This window comes from Planococcus citri, chromosome 5 (genome assembly GCF_950023065.1).
Source record: "Planococcus citri chromosome 5, ihPlaCitr1.1, whole genome shotgun sequence".
In the NCBI taxonomy this organism is placed as follows: Eukaryota; Metazoa; Arthropoda; class Insecta; order Hemiptera; family Pseudococcidae; genus Planococcus; species Planococcus citri.
In genome coordinates this window covers 71,266,800-71,289,705 of record NC_088681.1, presented here as the reverse complement: position 1 = coordinate 71,289,705, position 22,906 = coordinate 71,266,800, and the positions used below count along the sequence as shown (strand labels likewise).

Sequence of the window (22,906 nt, the reverse complement as noted above, 5' to 3'; positions counted from 1 at the left end):
TGAAACTATATCATTCAGTTCCAAGATTGACCCAATCGGGTTTTTTGCTTCATCGATTTTGGACAATTATCAAATAAATAAAGTCTCATTATCGAGGTGGCTTCAAGGGGCTGGGAGGTGAACTTTGAGTAAAAGTGTTACTTGTGATGATCTTAGGTATTCAGGAAATTGTAAGCATTTTTTCATAACATCTCAGGATTTTAAAAAATCAGCTTCATAAGCAAAGTTTTGAATTTCAGCTTTTCTCGCTCGAGTTTATCCTTGGATTCGAAAAAGTTGATTTCTCGTAATAAATCATAACAGAAAAGCACTGCTGTACCTAGGTACTTTCCAATCCGGCCTCCGGGGAGTACGGCTGCGTCGTGTCCGAAATGGCATGCATGCCGTATGATCAGCGAAAAATCATTGAAAAAACTTGAAAATAAATCCGCAGGTTCCTCCCACCAATGGGGGAACACATTCCGGAAAACCCCGAGTTATTATTAAAGTTTGATGAAAATGAAAAATTTGTCCGGGTGATTAAGGTTTAACCCGCTATATGCACCTTCGCATTTTGTTTTAAGGGCGTGAGCAAACAGTGTTGCTTCTCGAGCATTAATTTATACTCTTACGAACGCGTGTTTGAGTTGGAATTTTCAAAAAAGTGACTGGGAATTGTTGGCGTGGTTTTGGCCGATTTGTGTATAGCAAGATTCGGCGATATGCGAGTATGCAAATCTGATATATAGGAGGGCGTTTCGCAGAGGCAATGGATGGTGTTGCGTGTGTAGCGTGTACGACTCGAACGGCCAATTATTACAGCAACCTGCAACGCCTCGCGCGCTTTCTCTCGCAGACGGTAAAGTTTTCTTTTCACGCGAAATCAGCAACAATAACAACAACAACAACAACGTACGGGTATTTTGTTGTAGCCACGATGGCCTGTATCAGCCTATTGGCCATGAACGTGGTTGGTCGGTCAGTGACCTCATCGTAGTACGACAGTACGAGTGAGCTTATATTTTTCTCGCGCAATTTTTTGGCCCTGCTGACTTTTGAGATGCTCTCGCGAGTCTCGACCTACCGGATGTGATATGACGTGACGATGAAGAGCCATCAGTTCGATTCATTGGGTTAGCGCTCAACGACGATGTGACGATAAGTCACGCGTGAAAATCTGATCTCGTCAGCCAACAAAAATACTCGCCAACGGAAAAGAACGCACGTTCTTTTTACTCGAAAAATATACGGCGTTAAAAAATTCGCAGCTTTTCTCCACCGCGTAGATCTAGTCTCGTAACTCGTATAGGTACACATATGCGTGTGAGTTGGTGAAAAAACGCGTGTAAGCGCATTAAAAGCTGAAAAAGAAACGTCGAAATACGACGATGACACGAGTAGTGCGATAGGGTGGAGTGGAGAAAAAGGAAACAACAATAAAGAGCGTCGACAAAATAATATACTGGTCGTCGAGCGTCGACCGGAACTCGTTATTTTTCTATCGAATAAACGCGCATAAATTCCACGTTCTAAAAGAAGACCGAACTGGCGAACGCCAAAGTGCCAAACCAAACTCGTATCCTTTCGCTTTCCTTTTCTGCTGACTGCTATGCTACTGCCACTGCTTAGCTCTTTTAAAAACTTCTCTTCGTCGCACCTCCGTTCGTTGGGATTCGGAATTTTACTCGTATTTATTCGCAGGCTGTACGAGTACGTGTACGTAAAGTGTTTATGACGATAGCGTAGCGAAAGGCAAGCCAACAACGGCCAATCGTCTGCGTATTATGGAAAAGGATAATATACCATTATGTACTCGAAAGGGCCGTACCTACATGTCTATTGTCTATGTCTAAGTCTATACGATAGTCTATCTCTATCTATGGCTAGTTTTCAGTTTTCCAATTTGAAAATGGAGCGGAGTTGGAGTCGCAGTCGCAGTCGCGCACAACTGCTTCGTAATACGATTTTAAATGCTCGGTCAGTCGTGGTGAAGGATGAAAATTGAAAATTTTGCTACTACGGGTCGAGTAGCTGTAGCTCTAGCTGCGACTCTATACGTGTATCATCCATCGTTCATCGATGTGTGTGTGTGTGTGTGTGTGTGTGTTGGTGTTGGTGTTGATGTTGGCAAACAGCCAAAAAGTACCTACATGTGTCATGCATGGCCTTTTCGTTTTCGCTTAACTATTGCTATATGTATGTAGTTGCTACTCGTCGTCTCAATTCTTAATCGACTAGAACTGACTCGCTCATTTAGTCGACTGGTGGGTCGTGTAATATGACTTAAACCGTCAAATCGACCAACAGCCTTTATTCTACACATTATACTCTCGCAGTCTCGCACCGCGTATTCGAATCCAAAACACGCTTTTATTACGTATTCGCAGTGACGAATATATTTCCGTACGAAAGAAAGATATTATAATATAGAGAAAAAAATCATAAATTCTTTACGTTTGCATACGAACGTATCGCTATCGACCCATCATCGTGTCGAGTCGCATTCGCATCGCATCCATCGTGTACATGTCGTCGTTCTAGATGAATAATTATCACTCTCGAATATGTAATCTTTCGCCAGCGTCTCCGCTGACCCCGCGCTTGCTAAAAAATTACACAAAATAAGCGCCAGCTTCGTCGTTTACGCAGCCTCTACACCGCGCGCCGCCCCCCGCCACCAGCCATTCGTTTTACGACTGTGGCAACTGCCTGCCTTATATTGACGCCGCGCCGCCGTTTTATTACTATTAAAAAAAAAGTTCTCGCAACTGCTACGATACGGATACTCTATATACTTTTTGAGCCGAATTATCATACCGCTTCCTTCGTAAGGCTCGTATAGCGATGAAAGTTGGACCGTTTCATCGTACACGTTATTACTTAGGGTTGAGTAAAAAAAGATGGAGACACCTCAAATTTTGATCGAATTTGCGGAACAAAATTATTTCGAGTTGGAAAATGTTATAATGATAATAGACTTTGCCCTTCCCCCTTCCCTAACTCGAGGATCATTTGGATGGCATTTGATTCTTTTGAATAGCCCGGACAGTATTATTTCCCCCCTCGAGAGAATCGATTTTGTCGACTTATTCGAGCGTCCCCGAAAAAAAGAGTACAAGTGGTAAATGGTAAGTTGACGAAGAGGAAACTCCCAGGAGGATCGCCAAATATATGTAAAATCGAGGATTTTGACCAAATTCTGCGGAGACCTTCATTTTGAGTCAAATGTCACTGAGAAAAAAAATATTACCTCAGAAGGTGGCCATTGAGGAGAAGATATGTTAGATACGTGGTTTTTTCGTCCTATTCCCTACCTAACCTGCTTTGAAAAAAAAATGGTCCGGTTCCAAAATAGGCTGGATTGATCGTGCGATGAATGACCATCTACAAATTTTAGCAGTCGTGTAGTATGTAGAGTCGTTCTTATTTTTGAAATTCCAGAACTACTTTTGACACGGTTACAACTAACGTGCGTGGGTGGCTTCTGTTCAACGTGATGTCAAAAAGAAAATTCAACCAAAAATTTATGCGCATTTTTTGCACGATACCTCGATATATGTAGACCTGAATGTAAGTATTCGCGTATACGCCTATTTTATGTGTATACCTACACGGCAGTAAAAGTAGAAGCGACATAACGAGGCCATTCGAGACGAGGTGAGAAAAAAACCTGCGACAAAGGGTACATAACATAATACGAACGCCGCTGTAAGAAATTTACAATTTGCAAAAATAAAAATTCCTCGTTTCCCTTTGTCCGCATCCTTTGAAACGAGTTTTTTTTTCATGTTTCAGCTTTTGTAAATTTTTTATAATGCCGTTGAAAAAAAATGCGTACAATGGTATACCAAACGTAGCTTCGGGTTTACTGTTTAGGTAGACAAATTCCTACCTATCTTCCTGCCTTATCAAGTTATGAGGATACGGGATTGTTCATGCGTAGTTATGTACGTTTTTATGTCGGCACGTCCTGGGAAAATTGTGAAAAACTGCGATTTTAAAAATTTTAATTCAAATTGAAAGTAGCGAAGATGTGGTCATTTTTGTGCAGGAGGTAATCCTGGAGGGAAGATATGGTCCTCGTTAGGGGGAATTTTCGAGAAAAAAAAACACTCGATTTTTTCGCTCCTGTTCCTACTTCAAAAATAATCTTGGAAATTGTTTTTAAAATTCAGTAATTTGGAGGTACCTAATGTAAAATTCTTGGGATTCGAAATTTATTCGTAATTTTGTAATTGGTATAAAGACGATGCGAATTATGAAAAAACGTGGAAATTTTATCTTTTTAGAGGCAATTGTGAATTCCAAAAATTGATGTGAAATTTTGTGATTCGGAGACGATGCAAACTGACAATGTGAAATTTTGTATTGTAGAGTCATTACATTTTTTTAAAAATCTTTCATTGATTTGGAAGATGCAAAGTTTAAAAAACAAATTCAAAATTATAGGGTTTAAAATTTGTTCATAATTTGAAGGCAATGAGAATTCCAAAAATGTATTAAAAAATTTCTGATTTGTAGATAATGTGAATTTTAAAATTTATTTTAAATTTAGTAATTTGAAGACGACGAAAATTCTTTGAAAACTGATTTAAAACGTCATAATTTGGACCCAATGTGGAATTCTGAAAATTTGTTTGCAATCTAGTAATTCGGAGGTAATAGAAATTCCAAACATTGATTTAAAGTGTTGAAATTTGTAGATTGTAGACTATGTAAACTCGGGATAATTTTTGAAATTTCGTAATTTGAGAACAATGGTAATTCTGGTTTGAGATTTTGCCATTAAAGGAAGTATGAATTTTCGAAAATTGATTAAAAATTTCATAATTCGGAGGCAGGGACGGATTTAAGGGGAGTATAGGGGGTATACAACCCTCCCCCCCACCACCAATAATTTGAAAATTCGGAATTTGTCGGCAACGGCAATTTGCCGACAAAATCAGCAAGCTAGGTATCCTCAAAAATTCTCAATGTTTTCTATTTCTCAAACTGACCTTTCAAATCAAAATTACTGCTGTTTTGGTTCTTGAAACTAATTTTCAAAAGCTTTTGCCCTGACAAAATTTTTAAAAAGTTGAGATCGGACAAATCGAATTCTTAAATTAAAATTGATATTGTTCTACTTTTCGAATTACAAATTTTCAAAAGCTTTTGCGCTCGCTTCGCTCGGGCCACTTTCAAAGTCACGATTTCACGAAATCTGCGATTAAATTTGAAAAATATTGAGATTAAAAAATCGAATTTCTTCATTAAAATTGATGTGAACTCAAAAATTGAAAAGAAAATTCCTGAAATACTCGCAGTAATACTCCCAAACTACATATTTGAAAAGTACGAATTTTTCATTTTCTCTGAATAGAGCCAACTAACTGTTCAAAAACATACAAAAATGACCGTTTTTTCGTTTTTTGGAGTAATTTTTTCAAAAATATGTCGCTCTCGCTTCGCCCGAGCAGTAATTTTACCTTCTTTTCAATAAATTAATAATCCTTTTTGAAAAGTTTTCAGAAAATTATCTAAAATTCCGATTTTTTATTTCCAAAAATCTGGTTTTGCTCCTCCCCCCCCCTCCATCACAAATAAAAATAACCCTCTCCTGATTTTTGTCGGATAAATTACAATTTTTTGTCGGCAAAATGACATGATACCCCCCCCCCCCCGCCACCCAAATAAAATGACTTTGATCCGCCTCTGTTCGGGGGAGATGCGAAATTCTGAATAATTTAGAGACGATGATAGGTCTGAAAATTGCTTCATCAAAATGTCATAATTTGGAAAGAATACACATTTTTGAAATTGATTTAGAATGTTGTACCTATGTACTTTGAAGGCAACATGAATTTGGAAAATCAATTTGAATCCGCATAATTTTGAAGGAAGGGGAATTCTGAAAATTGATTCAAATAGTGTTTTTATTACGTACTTATCTGTGACTGTGATTGAGTCATAAGTTGTACTATGTACGAGTAATGGTGGTTAAAGCTGTGAAAAGCTAGAGCTACGCACATTTTGAAGTTGTCTAGGTTTTTTTAATTAAGTATATTTTTTTGTACAATTTCAAACATTCAAAGTATACCACCCTGTATAATCTATCAAAATAACCAGCAGACAAAACCCCACCCGTGTGATAATAACCTTTATCGGCGCAAAATTTCGATCGAAAATACCAGATAGGCAATTCGCTCAACATAATGAATCAGCCGCCCTTATCTGATTCACGTATAGCTTGTGGAGTTTGGAAATACCAGACAAGCGGATAACGAATGAGTCACTCGCTGAACTGATTTAGGTACATTAATACTTATATTATATTTGTCACGGTGTTTTCAATGTAAAAGAAATTCTTCATTATGCACACCTGCCTTCGAAGGGGTAACTTGGACAAAAAAAGACCACCTGGTGTCTTGCGCACCACCGACGAGATAATGAATCAGTCCCCGTCACCCTTATCTGATTTATATTTGGCAATATGTTTTCAGTATAAAATAAACCCTTTCATCATGCACACCTGCCCTCGCAGCGACAACACTCAGATCAGAGACCACCTGTTCTTTATCGCTCTATACATATGTATATTATTTCGATCATCGTGTGAGGCAGTTTTGGTGGTAAAATGGTCGGATTCAAAATTTAAACAGGTAGTTGCGTTGCTGCAGAACCGATCAATTCGTTCGCGAATGATTCACCTAGAAATCAATTTTTGATTCGATTCGTTTCGCTTCGCTTGAAAGCAGGTGAGCGAATTACATAATAGATGTGTTCTTTTTACACGGATTTTGACAGATTTTTGAGAATCTGGATTTTGGACGTTTTTTAAAATCTCTTTTTTTCAACACTTTTGAGATCACATTCACCAATCTTTCAAAAACTCGAGCCGTCTTTTTCAAAGTAGAATCCAAAATCCATCTTCAAAAGCTGCTACCCAAGCAGATTCTTGTGGATTCTAAATCTGCCAAAATCCAGATTCTCGAAAATCTGCCAAAATCCGTGTAAAAAGAACACATCTATTATTTTTGCTGCCTGATTTGGATTGTAGAATCAGATCGCCAAAATTAATTTATTATGTGTACGAGTGATGCGAAATAATCAACTAATCGACATTGTTGTTTCTTTTTGTTGCAGGTGAGTTATACTCCTCAGGAAGTCTGTTTACACGTTTTGTATTAAGTAAGCGAGTTAATTCCTATTTTAAATAGTCATTCGAGTTTTCATTACATTCGAATATTGAGGAAAGTCGTCTGAATTTCTTCGCAGTGGGTGGCAAAAGTGTCGAGGCCGACGACGATGTCTGCTTGTTTTTGTCTTTTTCTTTCTTCCTTTCTTCCTTTCTTTCTTTCTTTATTTTTTTGTGGGTAATAGTGTTGTACCAGGGCCCTGGTTGTGCTTATATAGCTGCGTAGGATGAGATCCAAGGCGGCCGAGTAGCCTGATAGCCTGATAGCGCGTCCGCGTCCGCGTCGAGAAGAAAAGGGACAAGACTCGTTGAAATTTGTAGGGTAGCGAAGCGCGAAAAATGGCGCTTGCGGTTGGTCTAGTTCCAGCACGACGCCGACGACCGTTGTTTATGCGCGCATTGTCGGCAACTTTATGTTTTAACTCGGCTTGGTTTGGCCTCAAGTCAAATGCTCACATTGCTTTCTCGTACTCGTATCTACGTGTACGTAAACGTATCTACTCTCCGGATACGTGTTTCCAGTTACTCGTACCTTAACGACTCGTCGTGGTTGTACGAGTAGAGTAGATTGTGTAAATGTGTACCTAAGTCTAGGCACTTTGTACAAAGAAAATATCGGTAACCTTTTGCGAGTAGGTATCCTGTACAGTGTACAGTGTACATTGGTTGGTGGTATACGTTGAAAACAAAACGAATTAATATCATTTCGTACATCGAAATATCGAATATCGACGCCTTGTCCAATATTGATGAAATTTGTAGGTACCCGTATTTCGTCCATCACCAATCCAGTAGTTATAATGAGAAACGCTGTAATCTACGTATGTAGATACGGATGTACGAAGCAAATGCGCATTTTCTTTGGTAATAGGGCTTTATTTTAGATGCGAAGCCCTTTTTCGCACGAATCCCTCTTGTTTTGTGAAAAAGTGCTCCGTCGCGCTTTGCGAGTCTCGTCTATCCTAAAACGTCAGCACCAGATGCCGAATGAGTCGAGCCCTTTTTTCTTCCATTTTTTGTCTAGTCGCCGACTCGATGCTCGGTCGCTTCTTGCAGATCGAGCGACGAGCGTTGTTTTTTCTCACGTAATTCGAGTTACAGTCGGGTGTTTTTTGGCTGCCTCAGCGTTGCTTTCGTCGAGATGCGTGTTTTCGCAGTACTCGTAGTTTGCCCCCCCCCCCGCTGCAACGAGTATTGTGGATTGATGATGGCTGATACGCTGACAGACAAATGAGAAGAACAGCGACAGAATGCGAGCGACGGAAGCGTTTACCTATTACGAGTAGGTAGGTACCTAACTTACGTTAGCCCACATTTGGAGTTTTTGTGATAGTTGGCTCGTTGTACAATACCTACTCGGTATTAATTTTCATTTCTTCTCAAAGGCATCGCAATTCGCAGAATAACATCGTAACTTACTCTTACGAATAGCTTTTACTGACGGCTTCGTGACGCGAACAGATGCTGCGTATTTGTAGTACCTCCGAGTTCGTAAGTTTATGTGGATTAGGTAGTGGATATAGTCGTATCCCTCCTCTCTAGCCCAACTATCCTTCGGTTCTTTATGAGAATCTAATGAAGGCCTGACATATTACATACAACGATCGTTATGATTTGAAAGGATTTCACAGACTACACGCTACACGTAGACGTACGTATAGATTGCATATGGTTGGAAGAAAGTGCAGAGAAAGAGAGAGAGACAAATGCAAACTAAAACCAACCATACGTAGGAGTAGGAAAAAGGCAAAGGGACAATAGCGCGAGCTATAAATTCAGGCACTTGGAAAGAGGGTGGAGGCCGGAGGGATGCCGAGATATTGTCTTGGCCGTATACGTGGCTGGCTGTGTCTGTGTCTGTGTCAGTGGCACTGGCACATTCAATGATGCTGTTCGTTGCCGTATAAAATGTACGTAATTTAACCGAACGATCAAATTCTGCGAAAGGCATTTCCCCCTCATCTCATCGTGTTCACTGTTCGTGTTCCCTCTTTGTACTCGTACTTTGTCAACTCTGGTTGCGACTCGCGTGTAATCTCTCCTTCGAATTAAATTTAACCACCCCTTCGACCTTCGTCCTGCCGATGCCGAGTTGCCACTGCCACTGCCACTGCCTCTACGCACTCTTCGGTTGGTTTTTCTGCGACTATACACGATTACACACTCGTATGCTGCGATTGTAGCGTATGTAATGTAAGCCTAAAGTGTCGGTACTTACACTATAAATTTTGAGGATATTTAATTTCGAATTGTCGAGCCACGATGCGGACCTTATTCGATGCTTTTTCTCTTTTCACCGCTTCGCAATGACGCCTGTGCATTTGAATACGAATTACTTACCATTCTAGTAATATCTCTCAATGTCTGTCTGTCGTAATATGCACTTATCAGTATTTTGTTGAATTCTCTGAGATTGTACATATTTACATATTTTCAAAATGGCTCTTATCGATGTTTGTGAATATTTTTGCGATTTTTTTGACTTCCACCTCGTGAAGTTAGTTTTCATTCTTGAAAATTTCAAAAACGTTTTATTTTTGAAAATTTAATTTCTAAAAATTTTAACCATCCCCTTCCCCCTCCACCCACCAAAAATTGAAAAAAAATCGATCTATTCGGGTCAACATTTTTGTCGAAATAATGTACTTAATCCTCTTTTAATACCCTTCCCAGTGCCTTAAGGTATATTGGTCTTTGGTCTCCACCGCCCCCCCGCCCTCACCCCTGTTCGAAAATATCAAGAATTCAACACCAAAATGAATCATTTTTCACTTCTTGAATTCAAGTATAAATCTCCAAAAGCTTCGGCCTTCGCGAACTTGAGAAATTTCAAAGACATGACCAAATCACTGAAAAAACTGCAAATCTTTTGTATTAAACCATCGTTTTTGAAAATTTGAAAACTATCCGGCACTTGTGTTTCCAACCGACCACCCCCCCCCCTCCCCCGAGTAAAAAATTGTCTGAATCAAATCGGCAAATTAGTTGGGAAAATCTGACTCAAAAATGTAAGAAGATAATTTCAATCCACCTCCCCTCTTTCTCTTAAAAATACGCTTTATAACCGCAAAAATTTTCCAACTTGGACTTGTTTTTTTTTCCTCTTGTAAAGATGGTAAATTTAAAAGAAAGCGTAAAAAATATTTGAACGGTTTAAAAAATCGTTTAATATTTCCCAGCCGTTGATTTTACACCCGACTGCGACTCGCTATAGTTCATATATCATTCGCGAACGCGGGGATTCTGTTGGTATTAATACGATTTAGCTCGAAATGTTTTTTTTTGTCGACTTTTTTCCGCGTATCGCGTATGTGTTTGTGTATTCGGTGGTTGGTGGAACACTGGAACAGGGTGCGCGCGAGTGTTGGCTTTTTTTTCGCTTCATTTGCGAAAGCATCTCGGCGTTATAATTTACCGCTACCGTCGCCGCCGCCGCCGCCGCCGCCGCCATCGTTGTCGTGAAAAAATTTATAGAAAAACATAATTTCGTCCGGGATGAAGATATAAATAAGATACGCTGCGTTGCGAAGAAGAATATATGGTTGAAAGCGAAAGAAAAGAATGGAGAAAAAAAAGAAAGAAAATGACGGAGGCCGGGGCCGGGGCGGGGACGGCAAGACGAAGAGCTGAAATTCCATACATTTTCGAATCGCGCTCGCACTCGCACTACCAATAATAATAGGTCGTTCAACGCGCAACAATATATTTTTCTAAACGCTTCCGAAAAAAATGAATTTATTTTCTGCTCGCGCCGCCGAGTCCAATATCTCGTACTTTGGTAGTCGTATATCTATAGCGACCGCGCCGGGCTGCTGCATTGCGTACCCAACACACTAAATACGTACATATAACTCTACAGTCTACAGTCTACTCGTATAAAGAAGTATACCTATATATCATACATTAATAGATACGTATACGGTATACCTATCGTATTCTCGTATGTGTGTATTTGTAGAAAATGGATTAACGATAATAAATAAAAGTTGGCCGTGCTGCGACTACGAGTGGATTGCAAATATCCTTACATACTAGTAGCATCGAGCATAGTATCCCGTAGACCATGTTACTATTACGAAGTCGTATAGTGCACAGAAATGGGTGCTGAGCAGCGACAAGCAACAACCCTGCCGGATATAGGTGCGATGGTGCGAAGGATTTGAATCGATAGAATTTCCCTTTGATAAGTGGAATTTGCTGATCCAATTCAGCTTTCTTGACATACGAATGGATCAGCGATCAGCGAATGTAAACGTGCAAATGCAGAATTTTGTCGAGCGACTTTATAATGGTCCATTGGTCCATCGACACTCGGACGGCATTGGTTGCGCCTGCAGCGGCAATGCAGTGTAAGTAATAAGTATATGCGAAGCGAACAAATTGCACGATGAAGAAAGAAGGCGGTAGCATTAGGCATAACACGATGTGCGAGAGCATACAAATTTGCAAGCGAGCGAGCAAGCCCCTCTCATAGCGAAATAATATAAGATGTGCGATATTTTGTACCTGGGTGGGTACTGGGTATACTTACTCGTACTTCGTGTATCTACTCGTATCTTGTATCTCGAATCTCGATTCAAATGATGGACAACGCAGATAGCAGAGCCTCAAAGACTACCTGTGCTCGTGATAGCTACGTCATACTTACTTGCTATACATGTTACATACTTACATTTACAATTTTACAAGTCAGAGGATGAGAGGCAGAGGTACGTGGTCCAGAGGTAATTGTACAGTGTACACATACACAATACCTGTACCAGTGTACCTGTAGGTAAAACTACGAGTATCTGCGAACTGCGAACCGCGAACGAAGCGAAGGCGTGTAACTCCACTCCCAGAATTGATCGAAGCGTGCAAGAGTAGTTAGTTACTAGTAATACGTACATATGTCGTATAGTAAATGAATAACCCTCCGTATCAGAGTACCTATCTGTATCTACTTCTACTCTACACATACGTAGACGTACATATAGTGAAATACAAACTAGTAACTATACAGATGAGAAAATATACTTACGATGAACTGCTCAATATACTGGTACGTGGTACGTGCTACGTGCCTGTGCTCGGTTGGACCTGCATTTTCTAAGCAAATGAGTTAGTGGTTAAGTACTTGCTGCAGGATATCGTATCCGACTATCCGTATCTGTATCTGTATCTGTTTTGGTATACTCGGTATTTTGCCGTGGTAATTGGTATTTAAGTACGAGTGTAAAGTATACTCGTAATCGTATCTAGTGCAGAGTGCACCGCTCGACGCTCGTGGTGCCAGAACGAGTACGAGCTGCGATGCGGATATGCGACGAGCCGACCATATTGAAAGTTGCCTTAACGAAGGGAGACAAAAATTGAAGCTTTATAGTAATTGCTGACGGAGACACTGATTAAATAGGTCGCACCAAGTTACTAACACCTAATACATGATACACAATACATACAGTCATACATACTCGTATGTACCTATTATGAGATTGAAACTGAGACCAGGACAAACGACTAAAAATTTTCTCACGTTTGATTTAGCGAGATTTTAGACAATTTTTCAAAAATATCCGTAGTATCCGTATAATACTCGAGTTGATGGGGAAAAAATTTAGACCGCAGCATTAGATTGTACGCGAAAAAAATATTTGCTCGTAAAAGATGGCATCGCTCGAAATGTACTTTTTCAATACCTCAACTTCAAAATTGAATAAATTCGCCTATTTTCGACGTTTTTGGGCGCGGTTTGTCTTGAAATGTTCGTAATGACTAACTAAGTTACCGGCTAAGTGAACTGAAGACGACTGCACTTAGTTAGTCAGTGTACGTGCACACTGCACAATTGGATTTTCAATCAGTATTGCTGATGAAATTTAATCCGCCAGGGCCTGTTTGGAATTCATTACACGATGTGTAATATACCTACTTACGTTACGGCCAGTCTTACTTTTATTTGTTGCAGAGTGTGGAATATCCGAGTTCTTTTTGTTGGAGATTCACCTTGGTCATACTCTAGGCCTATAGTGTGATTCTATAATAGCACGTACTTCGGGTTGTTTTTTTTCTCGTATCCGGTCGGCACGCCTAAATTAACATGAAAAACTCAATCTAAATCTAAATACCCTTCTTCTGCCAGTACTCAAGGAATCTAACTGCTTCATCGTCAAGTGTCCCATTTAATTTACCAGGATCTATTTTTCCTGATGATTCACACTCAAATAAGTGTTTGTGTTTGTCAGTCTGAACATCGCCGCATTCACACAGATCATCATCAGCCAACTGCCGCTCCTCAATCTGTCAAGTGTTTTCCACAGTCCATATTTCAAATGTTCTCCGCTTGGTAGGGCTTCCTGCCTAGTTCTTCCCTCAACACCTGCATTCCATATGCGGGGTATCTTTTAGTTCTTCAACTGTTTTCATGAAACTGTGTCTAGATCTCAGGCGGGTTTCTGCCAGTTCTTCATATCCATACATAGGATGCAGCAGGTTTTTTAGCATCTTTGTCTTCTCTACCATGGAAGCAACCTCACGTCTGACTGCTGGTGGGGCAATTCCACTCAACTCATATAGGTTATTCAATGGTTCTACATGCTTTGTTTAAGGGTATATCAACTTTACTTGCATGTGCTGAACAACTCCAAACAGGGCAGGCATACTCTCCCACTGAATAGCACAGTGCCAGTGCAGATGCTCTCATAACTTGGGGCTTGGCTCCCCAACTGCTGCCTGCTAGTTTGCGAATTATATTTGTTCTGGCTGCAACTTTCATTTTAATTATACCATCACAGTGCCTTTTGTAGGTCAAGGACCTATCTAGGGTTACACCCAGGTATTTGGGGTTATCTGCATGTTTCAGATCTGTTCCAGCCCATAGAATATTCAATTGTCGCTTTGCTTCACGATTTCTGAGATGAAAAGAGCATGTCTCGGTCTTTGTTGGATTTGGTTTGAGGTGGTTATCTTTATACTAAGTGTCCAGTTCTTCTATAGCCTGGTTTAGCGTGTCCTCCACCTCCGCAAACGTATCATGTTGGGCAGTTAGTGCAAGATCATCTGCATACAGAAAGTGGTTAGGATCTGGTCCATTTGGTTGGTCATTGGTGTAAATGTTGAAGAGAATTGGTGACAAAACACTGCCCTGGGGCAATCTGTTCTTTTGCCACCTCCAGGGACGAAGCGAAGGGGGGTCTAGGGGGGTAGCCTGCCCCCCCAGTGTTCCGCGAAAGTTGGGAAAATACAAAAATTCCGACAATAAGTATTTCAGTTTTGGAGTTTTCAAATATTAGAATTTCTTACAATCATCAAAGTTAAAAACTTTCCCAACTTTTGAAGCCAAAACAGTTTCTAAATCCATGATTTTCCCAACTAAAATTCACATTTTTTTCAAAAATTTTTGCCCTCGCTTTGCTCGGGCAATTGTTGTGCCTTTTCACGTCAACATTACAACTGTTTTGCTTCTTGAAATTACAAATTTTTAAAATCTTTTACCCTCGCTTCGCTCGGGCCAATTTGTTTTTTGTTCACGCTTGAAAATTTCAAAAAACTATTGATAAATTTCTTAAAAAGTTGAGATCAGAAAAACCGAATTTTTTCATTAAATTTGATATTGTTCTACTTTTTGAATTACAATTTTTCCAAAGCTTTTAGCCTCGATTCGCTCGACCCAATTTGATTCGTTTCTACTAAGTTACAATTTCAAGAAACGTATGATTGAATTTGAAAAATATTGAGACCAGAAAAACTGGATTCCTTTATTAAAATTGATGTTCTACTTTTCCATTCCAAGTCACATATTTTCCAAAACTTTTGCCATTGCTTCACTCGGGCCAATTTAGTTATTTTTTTCACTCTATGAATTTCACAAAACCACTGATAAAATTAAAAGAAAGTTGAGATCAGAAAAAACCGAATTCTTACATTAAAATTGATGTTGTTCTACTTTGCGAACTACAAACTTTTCAAAGCTTTTGGCCTCGCTTCGCTCGGCCCAAATTGATTCTCATCTACAAAGTTACAATATTTTTAAATATCCATGATTGAATTTGAAAAATGTTGAGATTAGAAAAACCGAATTCTTTCATTAAAATTGATGTTATTCTACTTTTCAAATCATAAATTTTCCAAAACTTTTGCCCTCGCTTCGCTCGGGCCATTCAAAATACTTGCTGCTTTTAAAAGTTTTAAAAATATGAAAGTTAAACAGAAAATTCCAGAAATACTCATAATATTCAAAGCTTATAAAAAATGCAAATTTTTTATTTCATTCCAAACAGAACCACCAGCTTTTCAAATTTTTTTAACGTACCAGAGTGTTCAGCACGTTAAAGTTTTGATTAAAGTTATAATTTTTTGGCTACAAAATGTCATGATACAATCCCCTGACTACTTGTAACTCAAATACCCTCTTTTTTCATCCAACTTGGGAATTTTCAATCGAATAAGTTGGGAATTTTCAGTCAAATTAGTTGGGAATCTCAGGATCCTTGCCCCCCCAGCGAAACCACTTCGCTACGTCCCTGGCCGCCTCCAGGTGCTATTTTTACCATTGAGTGTCACATAGAATTTTCTGTCTTTCATCAACATAGTGACTATCTGTGTAAATTTAAAATCCTTTGTAAGTTGGTACACCTTATACTGAAGTAGTTGGTGGCACACTGTGTCAAAAGCTGCTGTGAGGTCGACAAACACTACTCCAGTGACTTTCTTCTTTTCAAAGCCATCTTCAATGTGCTGTGTTAAGTATACGAGTAATATCTGGCCAGTGCATGATTTTCCTAGTCTAAATCTAGCCTGCTGTCTGATTAACCCATGCAATTTAAAATGACTCTTTCAAAAATCTTGTATAGATGACACAACAAGGAGATAGGCCTGTAACTCTTTGGGTCATTTGCATCTTTGCCTGGCTTCTGTAATTCAATAACATGTGCCTGTCGCCATAGTCTTGGCATTTTTGAGGTTTCTATACAGGCATTAAACATTTTTTGGATCCAATTTATTGCCTTTGGTCCAAAGTGTTTGATCTGTTCAGTGTACATGTTATCCACACCAGCAGCCTTCCTTTTTTTGGACAATTTGATTGCGGACTTCACTTCTTTGTTAGTAATTGGTGTGGTAAAGTTATTCACTTCCACATCCACGCATCTTTCCACTTTTGTTCTGCTGCTTTTACTATCAGTCTTACCATTCAGGAGTAGTTGAGCTACTTGGTTAGCTGTAACCTGAGTGAAATTGATCTGTTGGGTTTTGCCTCCATCAAGTCTCTTCAACAGTTGCCAGGCTCTTCGGCTATCTTTGAAAAATCCAGATTTTCTGCCAATTCCTGCCGTTTTTTCTATCTAGATTCTGCTATATCACTTGCTAATTGATTTCCTAGTTCAATGGTTTCCTCACTGAAAGGATTTTCATTATATTTTTTAACATACTCCTTGTATTGTGTCATGAGGTGCAGCTCCATTCCGGAGATATACTTCTTTCTTGCTCGCCTTGGAATATGATCTTTTGAGGCTTTCTTAACGATTTCATTGAAGAGTTCATAATTTTCTGGTATTGGCAGTACATTGTCTATCTTTTCTTCAATTACCTGTTTAAAAGCTCCCCAATTGGCCTTTTTGAAATTGAATCTTGGAGGTGGGTTTTCACATTTAATTGGGCTGATGACCGCTTTAATTTCGCATATAATTGGCCTGTGTTGGGTTCAGGGAATTGGATCTGCTACTCGTTTGTGACATAGACTTGAGATTCGCTCCGAAACAAAAATGTTATCTGGGTTATATCCGCGTTTCCATCTTCCACTATTGAAGGATGCCGGCAGTTTTGCATCAAAGACCAAGCTCAGCTGCTGCTCTTCAGCCCATTTCTCCACTGGGCGGCTATTACCGAAATATTTTTGCCTCCGCAATCGATGTAATCCAACACAATGAACGTAAAAGATTGCGTCGTTTGCGTCGATAGAAAGCAACCGTGTTGAGCGTAATGTGCGTTATTTTAATAGTTGAGTAACAATAATGTTTATAAAAGCCCAATTAACAATTCAAATTTTTTTTTTTTTTCGAGATAACGCCAATAATTTGCAACGCTTATTAAGTCGATTGCGGCGGCAAAAATATTTCGGTAATAGCCGCCCTGGTTATTCTTTTCGATTTTCTGTTCATTCTAAATGCAATTCGTCGACTGGAGGTCTCGCTAAACGATGTCGACTTCCGCCTTTCCTCCGGGCAAAAGCTGGGAAACGTCGATGGCGTGATTTCATCGTCGTCTTCGGCCTGTTGCAGATTTTATTTTTCCCGCGTAATAAATCGTAATCCTCGGGTTTTTGTTTTTCATTAATTTTTCAAACCGAATCGTAAAAACAGGGCAGTATTATTTTTTAACGACGCGACGCGTCGACCTCGCCCTCGCTGGTTTTCTTGTATGGTATAATACTCGGTACTTATTCGTCGTATCACGCTAGCGAGATGACGAGATGTCTGACGAGGGAAAAGCCCTATCGCTGGCAAATGACGGCTTTAGGCGCAACATAATGTACGCGTATCCTAAGCCTAATACGTTGTTGTTTTACGATTGCAAGATTGCGAATAAGTAAATGCTGCTGGCTGCTGGCTGCTGCTGTCGAGGAATTAATGGATGCAGTGGCGTGGCATCCGCAGCTCGCGGTACATACTCGTAGACATACCGTAAGGCGTAAGGCGTAAGGCACGCTATGACGCTAGGATGAGCATTATTATCGTCGATTAACGAAGACAGCTCGTGCGAAAGCCGCCGCCGACGGCAGCGTCGTCGGCAGGCGGTGTTTTATTACGATTCGCCGTTCGCCGTTTACGGTTATTTGGCAGAGAAGAGACGCGAACGCGAATGCGAATGCGACGTATCCGTGCTTACGAGTAATAGTAATACGCGTACAGGCGAGGCTACTGGGTACTGGGTACTGGTTCACTGCGCTTACGATAGGCCGTAAGGCTACGTCGAGATTTTAATATTTGTTAACGACGATTTGAGAGCGGAAAAGCGGATTTAAAACTACAAATATTGCCTTCGCCGCCACCGCTGCTGCTTCCATCTTCGTTTCCCCTCATTTTTTCCAACTTACGCTCGCTTTAGTCGCTTTAGACCGCAGCCTTTCCGGTTGTTACGTGTTGGTTCTCTGCTCTCTGCGTGTATTTATAAGCATACGAGTACGAGTAATGTAACCGTCGCCCCACTCGTATCGTTGTATACTCGTATTTGTACGATATTTGATACCGAAATAAGATACTAGGTACGTCTACGTAGATGGTGAGTGTGATTTTCATCTCCAGATTCCAAGTCGACTCGAGCAACATCAGATTTGATTGCGCAATCAGCGCCTCTTTGGCAAATTGCGTGGGTGCGATGGCCCGCGAGCGCTGAGAACCTGCGACCACGAGTAGTATTTTGGATTTTCTTACTGCAGTTGCGAGTTGCGAGTTGGGAGAGATCTTTTGTGAGAATAACGATGTGTTAGTAGATACTAGATTACTAGAATGATACAAATACTTACTCGTATTGTGAGGTATGTGTAGAAGAACAGCAACAGATCATTTAGAATCGCATACATTATGTGTACATAATATGCATATTGCATTCACTCGTACGCATACTACATACTTTACTGCATAGTATATAGCTAAAGCATTCGCTGTTTGGGCGCGTATCATTCATTATTCGTTGGTGATGGTGATGGTGGTCGTTAAACGCTTCAAGGCTCTATAAATCATATGCCAAATTACGAGATTAAATTTTACCCACCATTAGTCGTGACGACGCTTACGCTACGCTACGCGCTACAGTACGGTACGGTACGGTACAATTTTCTTCTTAATTTATTCCTTCACCGTCTCGCTGTCTACTTTTTCCAAATACGAATGCGAACAGATATTTGTACGAGTACATGAATATAAGTAATAATACGAGCACACTCTACATTACCCGAGTACAATGATACGTCACTTTTCGTGTCATATGACCAACTTTACATCAAGGTCGAGTATTACTTACACCTGTTTGCTTTAGGTATAGGTACTGTACAATCTACATATGTACAATACATGACCTACCGAAATACTCTGTGGAACAGGGTGTGAGAATTTTTCATGATATCTACCCTGGTAACTAAAATTTCTGGTAAATTGTGATATCCTGTTCTAAATTAAAATACTCGCATCTTCTCATATATGTACCTGTAGTCCAGTCGGTAAGGAGTTGGACCCAAACAAAATTGCTAACAAAGGTTTTTTTGCTTTAAGATCTCTAGGAGGGTGTCCTAAACAACATATCTGGACCCGTCCCCGATCCACGTGGAGCTCCCCCCTCCACAGTGGATTTTAGCCCCCCAAAATACGTTTTTCGCCATTTACTCCCCCGCATTGCAACACAAATTTTCAACCCCCTCCCCTCATATTTACCCCTCAAAATAGCGTTTTTTCATTTTTTATGCTTTTCAACAATAGTGAAAATTGAAGGGACTAAGGTGCTCTGGAGAGAGCTAGATGAGGGTAGCAAAAAATCTGACGTCATATTCGTGCTCAGTGGTATCGAATCATAAGAAAAGAACACCCTACTCATTGATACTTGGTTATTTTCCCCAAAATTCCCATTTTACCCCAACCCTCCCTAAGACACATTTTTACACTATTTTGAGGGGTAAATATGAGGGGAGGGGGTTGAAAATTTTTGTGGGGATACCTACTAAGGATATACATAACATACTGAAAAATTTTCAAAATCGGTCAACATGGGGCTGAGAAAAGTGTTATTGAAATTTCAGAAAAGGGGGGCTCTCCAAAAAGAGGAGGGGTGTGGATCTGAAATTTTTCATGCGGAAGTTTCTCTATGGTACTCACCTTACATACTAATATTAACTCGAACGCTTTCGGAGACCATTTCACCCCTCTTAGGCGCCTATACAGCCTTTATGTATTTTTCAGGAAACCCCCCTTTTTAAATGGCTATAGTTCCACCCCCCTTGAACGTACAAGGAAAGTTGATACATCATTAGATCGGAAATTTGACGTAGATTCTTTATCTAACCACATATTTTTCGTTATAATGCAATGCGGGGGAGTGAATGGCGAAAAACGTGTTTTGGGGGCTAAAATCCACTGTGGGGGAAGCTCATCGGGGACGGGTCCAGATATGTTGTTTAGGACACCCTCCTGGACATTTTAAAGCAAAAAAAATCTTTGTTAGCAGTTTTGTTTGGGTTTGCCCCCATAAAGTGCTTTACCGACTGGACTACTATGTACTTAGCTTATGATTTAATGAGGGGTGGAAAAATTACCTATTTATTGTTAGTTGCTACATTTTTCCATCTTCCATCGAGGTTTTTATGGGGAGTTGTGAATCGGAATGAAGACAGAGACTTGCTACAATCTGTTCTGTCAGCCATTCTTTATCCTGCATGTTTATTACTCGTATTAATCATCCGGAGATTTCAGTTGTTACTTCATCTGACGTGAGTCACGGGGAGGTCTCCAATGGGCTTTGTTTTTTAATGTGCTACTGCCTTTTCTATTTGTATCTTCACTCACTGATAGATACATATCATATATGTATGTATTGTATATCTCTCTCGTTCAGTTTCTAATGTCGGATCCTTCATTTTCGGGTTAGTTTCCTGATACACAACAAGTTGGCCAAAACGTGTCAAAAGACCCGAAGGCATAGGCAAATACCGTATTAGGTACCCGTACTTTTGAATTTGCTGCGACTATGACTCTGGTGTCGCGGTCGGGCTTTCTTCGAGACAATTTGATAGTTAACTCTGTGCGTGTTGGCGTAGTGTTTTAAGCACCCTGCTCCTGCTCGTTAACCTCGTTTTAACGACGCGCCCTGACGCTTCGTTGCGCAGGTGAAGGGCGGAATCCTGCATAAATGTTCACGAACAAGTCGGGAGGTACGAGTACGATGAGTACGAGTAAGAAGGAGTTAACGAGATTTTGAAACGAAAATTTGGAGAAAATTGTTATAGGCGAGGCGAGGCGAGGCGAGGCGAGGCGAGATGTGCAACCCAGGGTGTGCGGGGTATACCGTTTAACGTTACGTTTACGTAGATTACACGCGAAGCGAGCTATTCCACCGACCCGCCCCCGCCACCGTGTGTACGTCTACGTAAGCGATTTATGAAATTTGAGACGAACTTGCGGGCGTAACGTTAACGTTACTACTGCTACACTGCTACACTGCTACACCAGTACTCCATCTTACGAGTATTCTTCAGATAAAACTTAGCTCGTCCATTGAAATTTACAGACGATTACTCGCGGTTTTCGTTGAGCAGATGAAGATATACTCCAACTCGTGGGTAGTCTCATTCGTATACTTGTATTTCTCATTTGTGATTTTCGTACACGACTGAATAATTTCTGTTGTTGTTGTTGTTGTTCTTCATACATTTGTATTTTGTACAGGTGTGTATAGGTGTACCTATTACCTACTCGTAGTAGAAAAGTGTGGTTTGGGAAAACTTGGGTTGGATGGATTGGATACCTATATTTAATAGAGCCTACATCTACACGAGTAGAAATAAATGACTTTTGGACTTTTGGTTTCTGTTCGACACATCGACATGGATAATGGACAGGGCCTACAGGATTGATTCGATTTTTTGAATTATACATACATATCTCGATGGGTTTGCAAATGGAATGCAATGATCTGTGCTAACGTTTTCGGTACCTAATATTCTGCTTGCTACAGTTACACCACCAAACACCAAACCACCATTCTATGGCGGCATCGCGGTGTTTTATAGCGAGAGGAAAGTTGAACGATGGACGATCGGTCGATCGGTCGATCGCTGATCGTCTGTCGATAAATTTCTTTTACAAGTTAATCACAACAGCTCGATGGAGGATTGGACGTGTCTTGAGTAAAATTTACGACCGTGTAAGATTTCTCGTGTGATATGCTGCGTGTCGTGTCGTGTCGTGGTCGCTGCTGTAGCACATTAGCAGATCGTATATTTTGTAGCTGGAGCTGGAGCTGTAGCTGTAGGTACAGTATACTCGTACTCGTACTCGACTTGAGGTACCTACACTCTACAGGTACAGGTACAAGCACACAAGCGCACACGCGTCCTGGCCTGGCGCTGGCAGCTTTTAATAATGGCTCGAATAACACTGTCGGCTTCGTGTCTATAATTAGCTTGTCAAAGATTGTTTGTTGTAAACGTTTCTCCTTCTCCGGTTCTTTCTGCGAATACATTTCGCATAAGTTATATACTCGTACTCGTATAGGTAATGGTAATGGTAATGATAATGGTAATAAACATCCGATACTCTGTACCCACAGCTTTTCATCGTTTCATCTCTTACGAGTACGAGTACGAGTATGTGATGATGATATTTCACCTCACCGATTCGGAATTAGCCGAGTAGGAAGATGCGATGCGATAATTATACGTGTTTGGGATGGGAGCGCATTATGCATGCAGGATTGCAGGTCTTACGAGTGTGTTGATGTTAGTTACGAGTACGAGTGTGTTATACGTGTCTTTACTTAATCGTCAATGATGATGATGATGATGATGATGGCGTCATTCAAAGTCACATCTCGAAAATACTCTAATGAAATTGATCCAAATTTTTTATCTGTTTTCTAAGAGTAAATAAAACATATCCGAGTTTTTGAAGGTAAATTCGATTTTTTGAGCGATTCCGAATGACGCGTGACGCGGGTCACTTAATGACGTTTTTTTCATACAGAGGTATACCCAATGCCCGTACGGCGTACATACGAGTATAAAAAAGA

At 40.3% G+C, this 22,906-nt stretch overlaps 1 protein-coding gene across 14 annotated transcripts in view; it reads left to right on the top strand.

Annotated features, from left to right (window-relative positions):
- LOC135849400 (monocarboxylate transporter 10) overlaps window positions 1-22,906 on the top strand; it is a 229,820-nt gene that overhangs the window by 180,072 nt on the left and 26,842 nt on the right. The window contains exon 1 of one of the 14 annotated variants that reach the window (XM_065369826.1): window positions 7,125-7,149. The exons of the other annotated variants lie outside the window; for them this stretch is intronic. The gene's annotated coding sequence lies outside the window, so the exon portion shown is untranslated. Of the gene's footprint in view, window positions 1-7,124; window positions 7,150-22,906 lie in introns of those variants that run through there. 14 annotated transcript variants of the gene reach the window in all.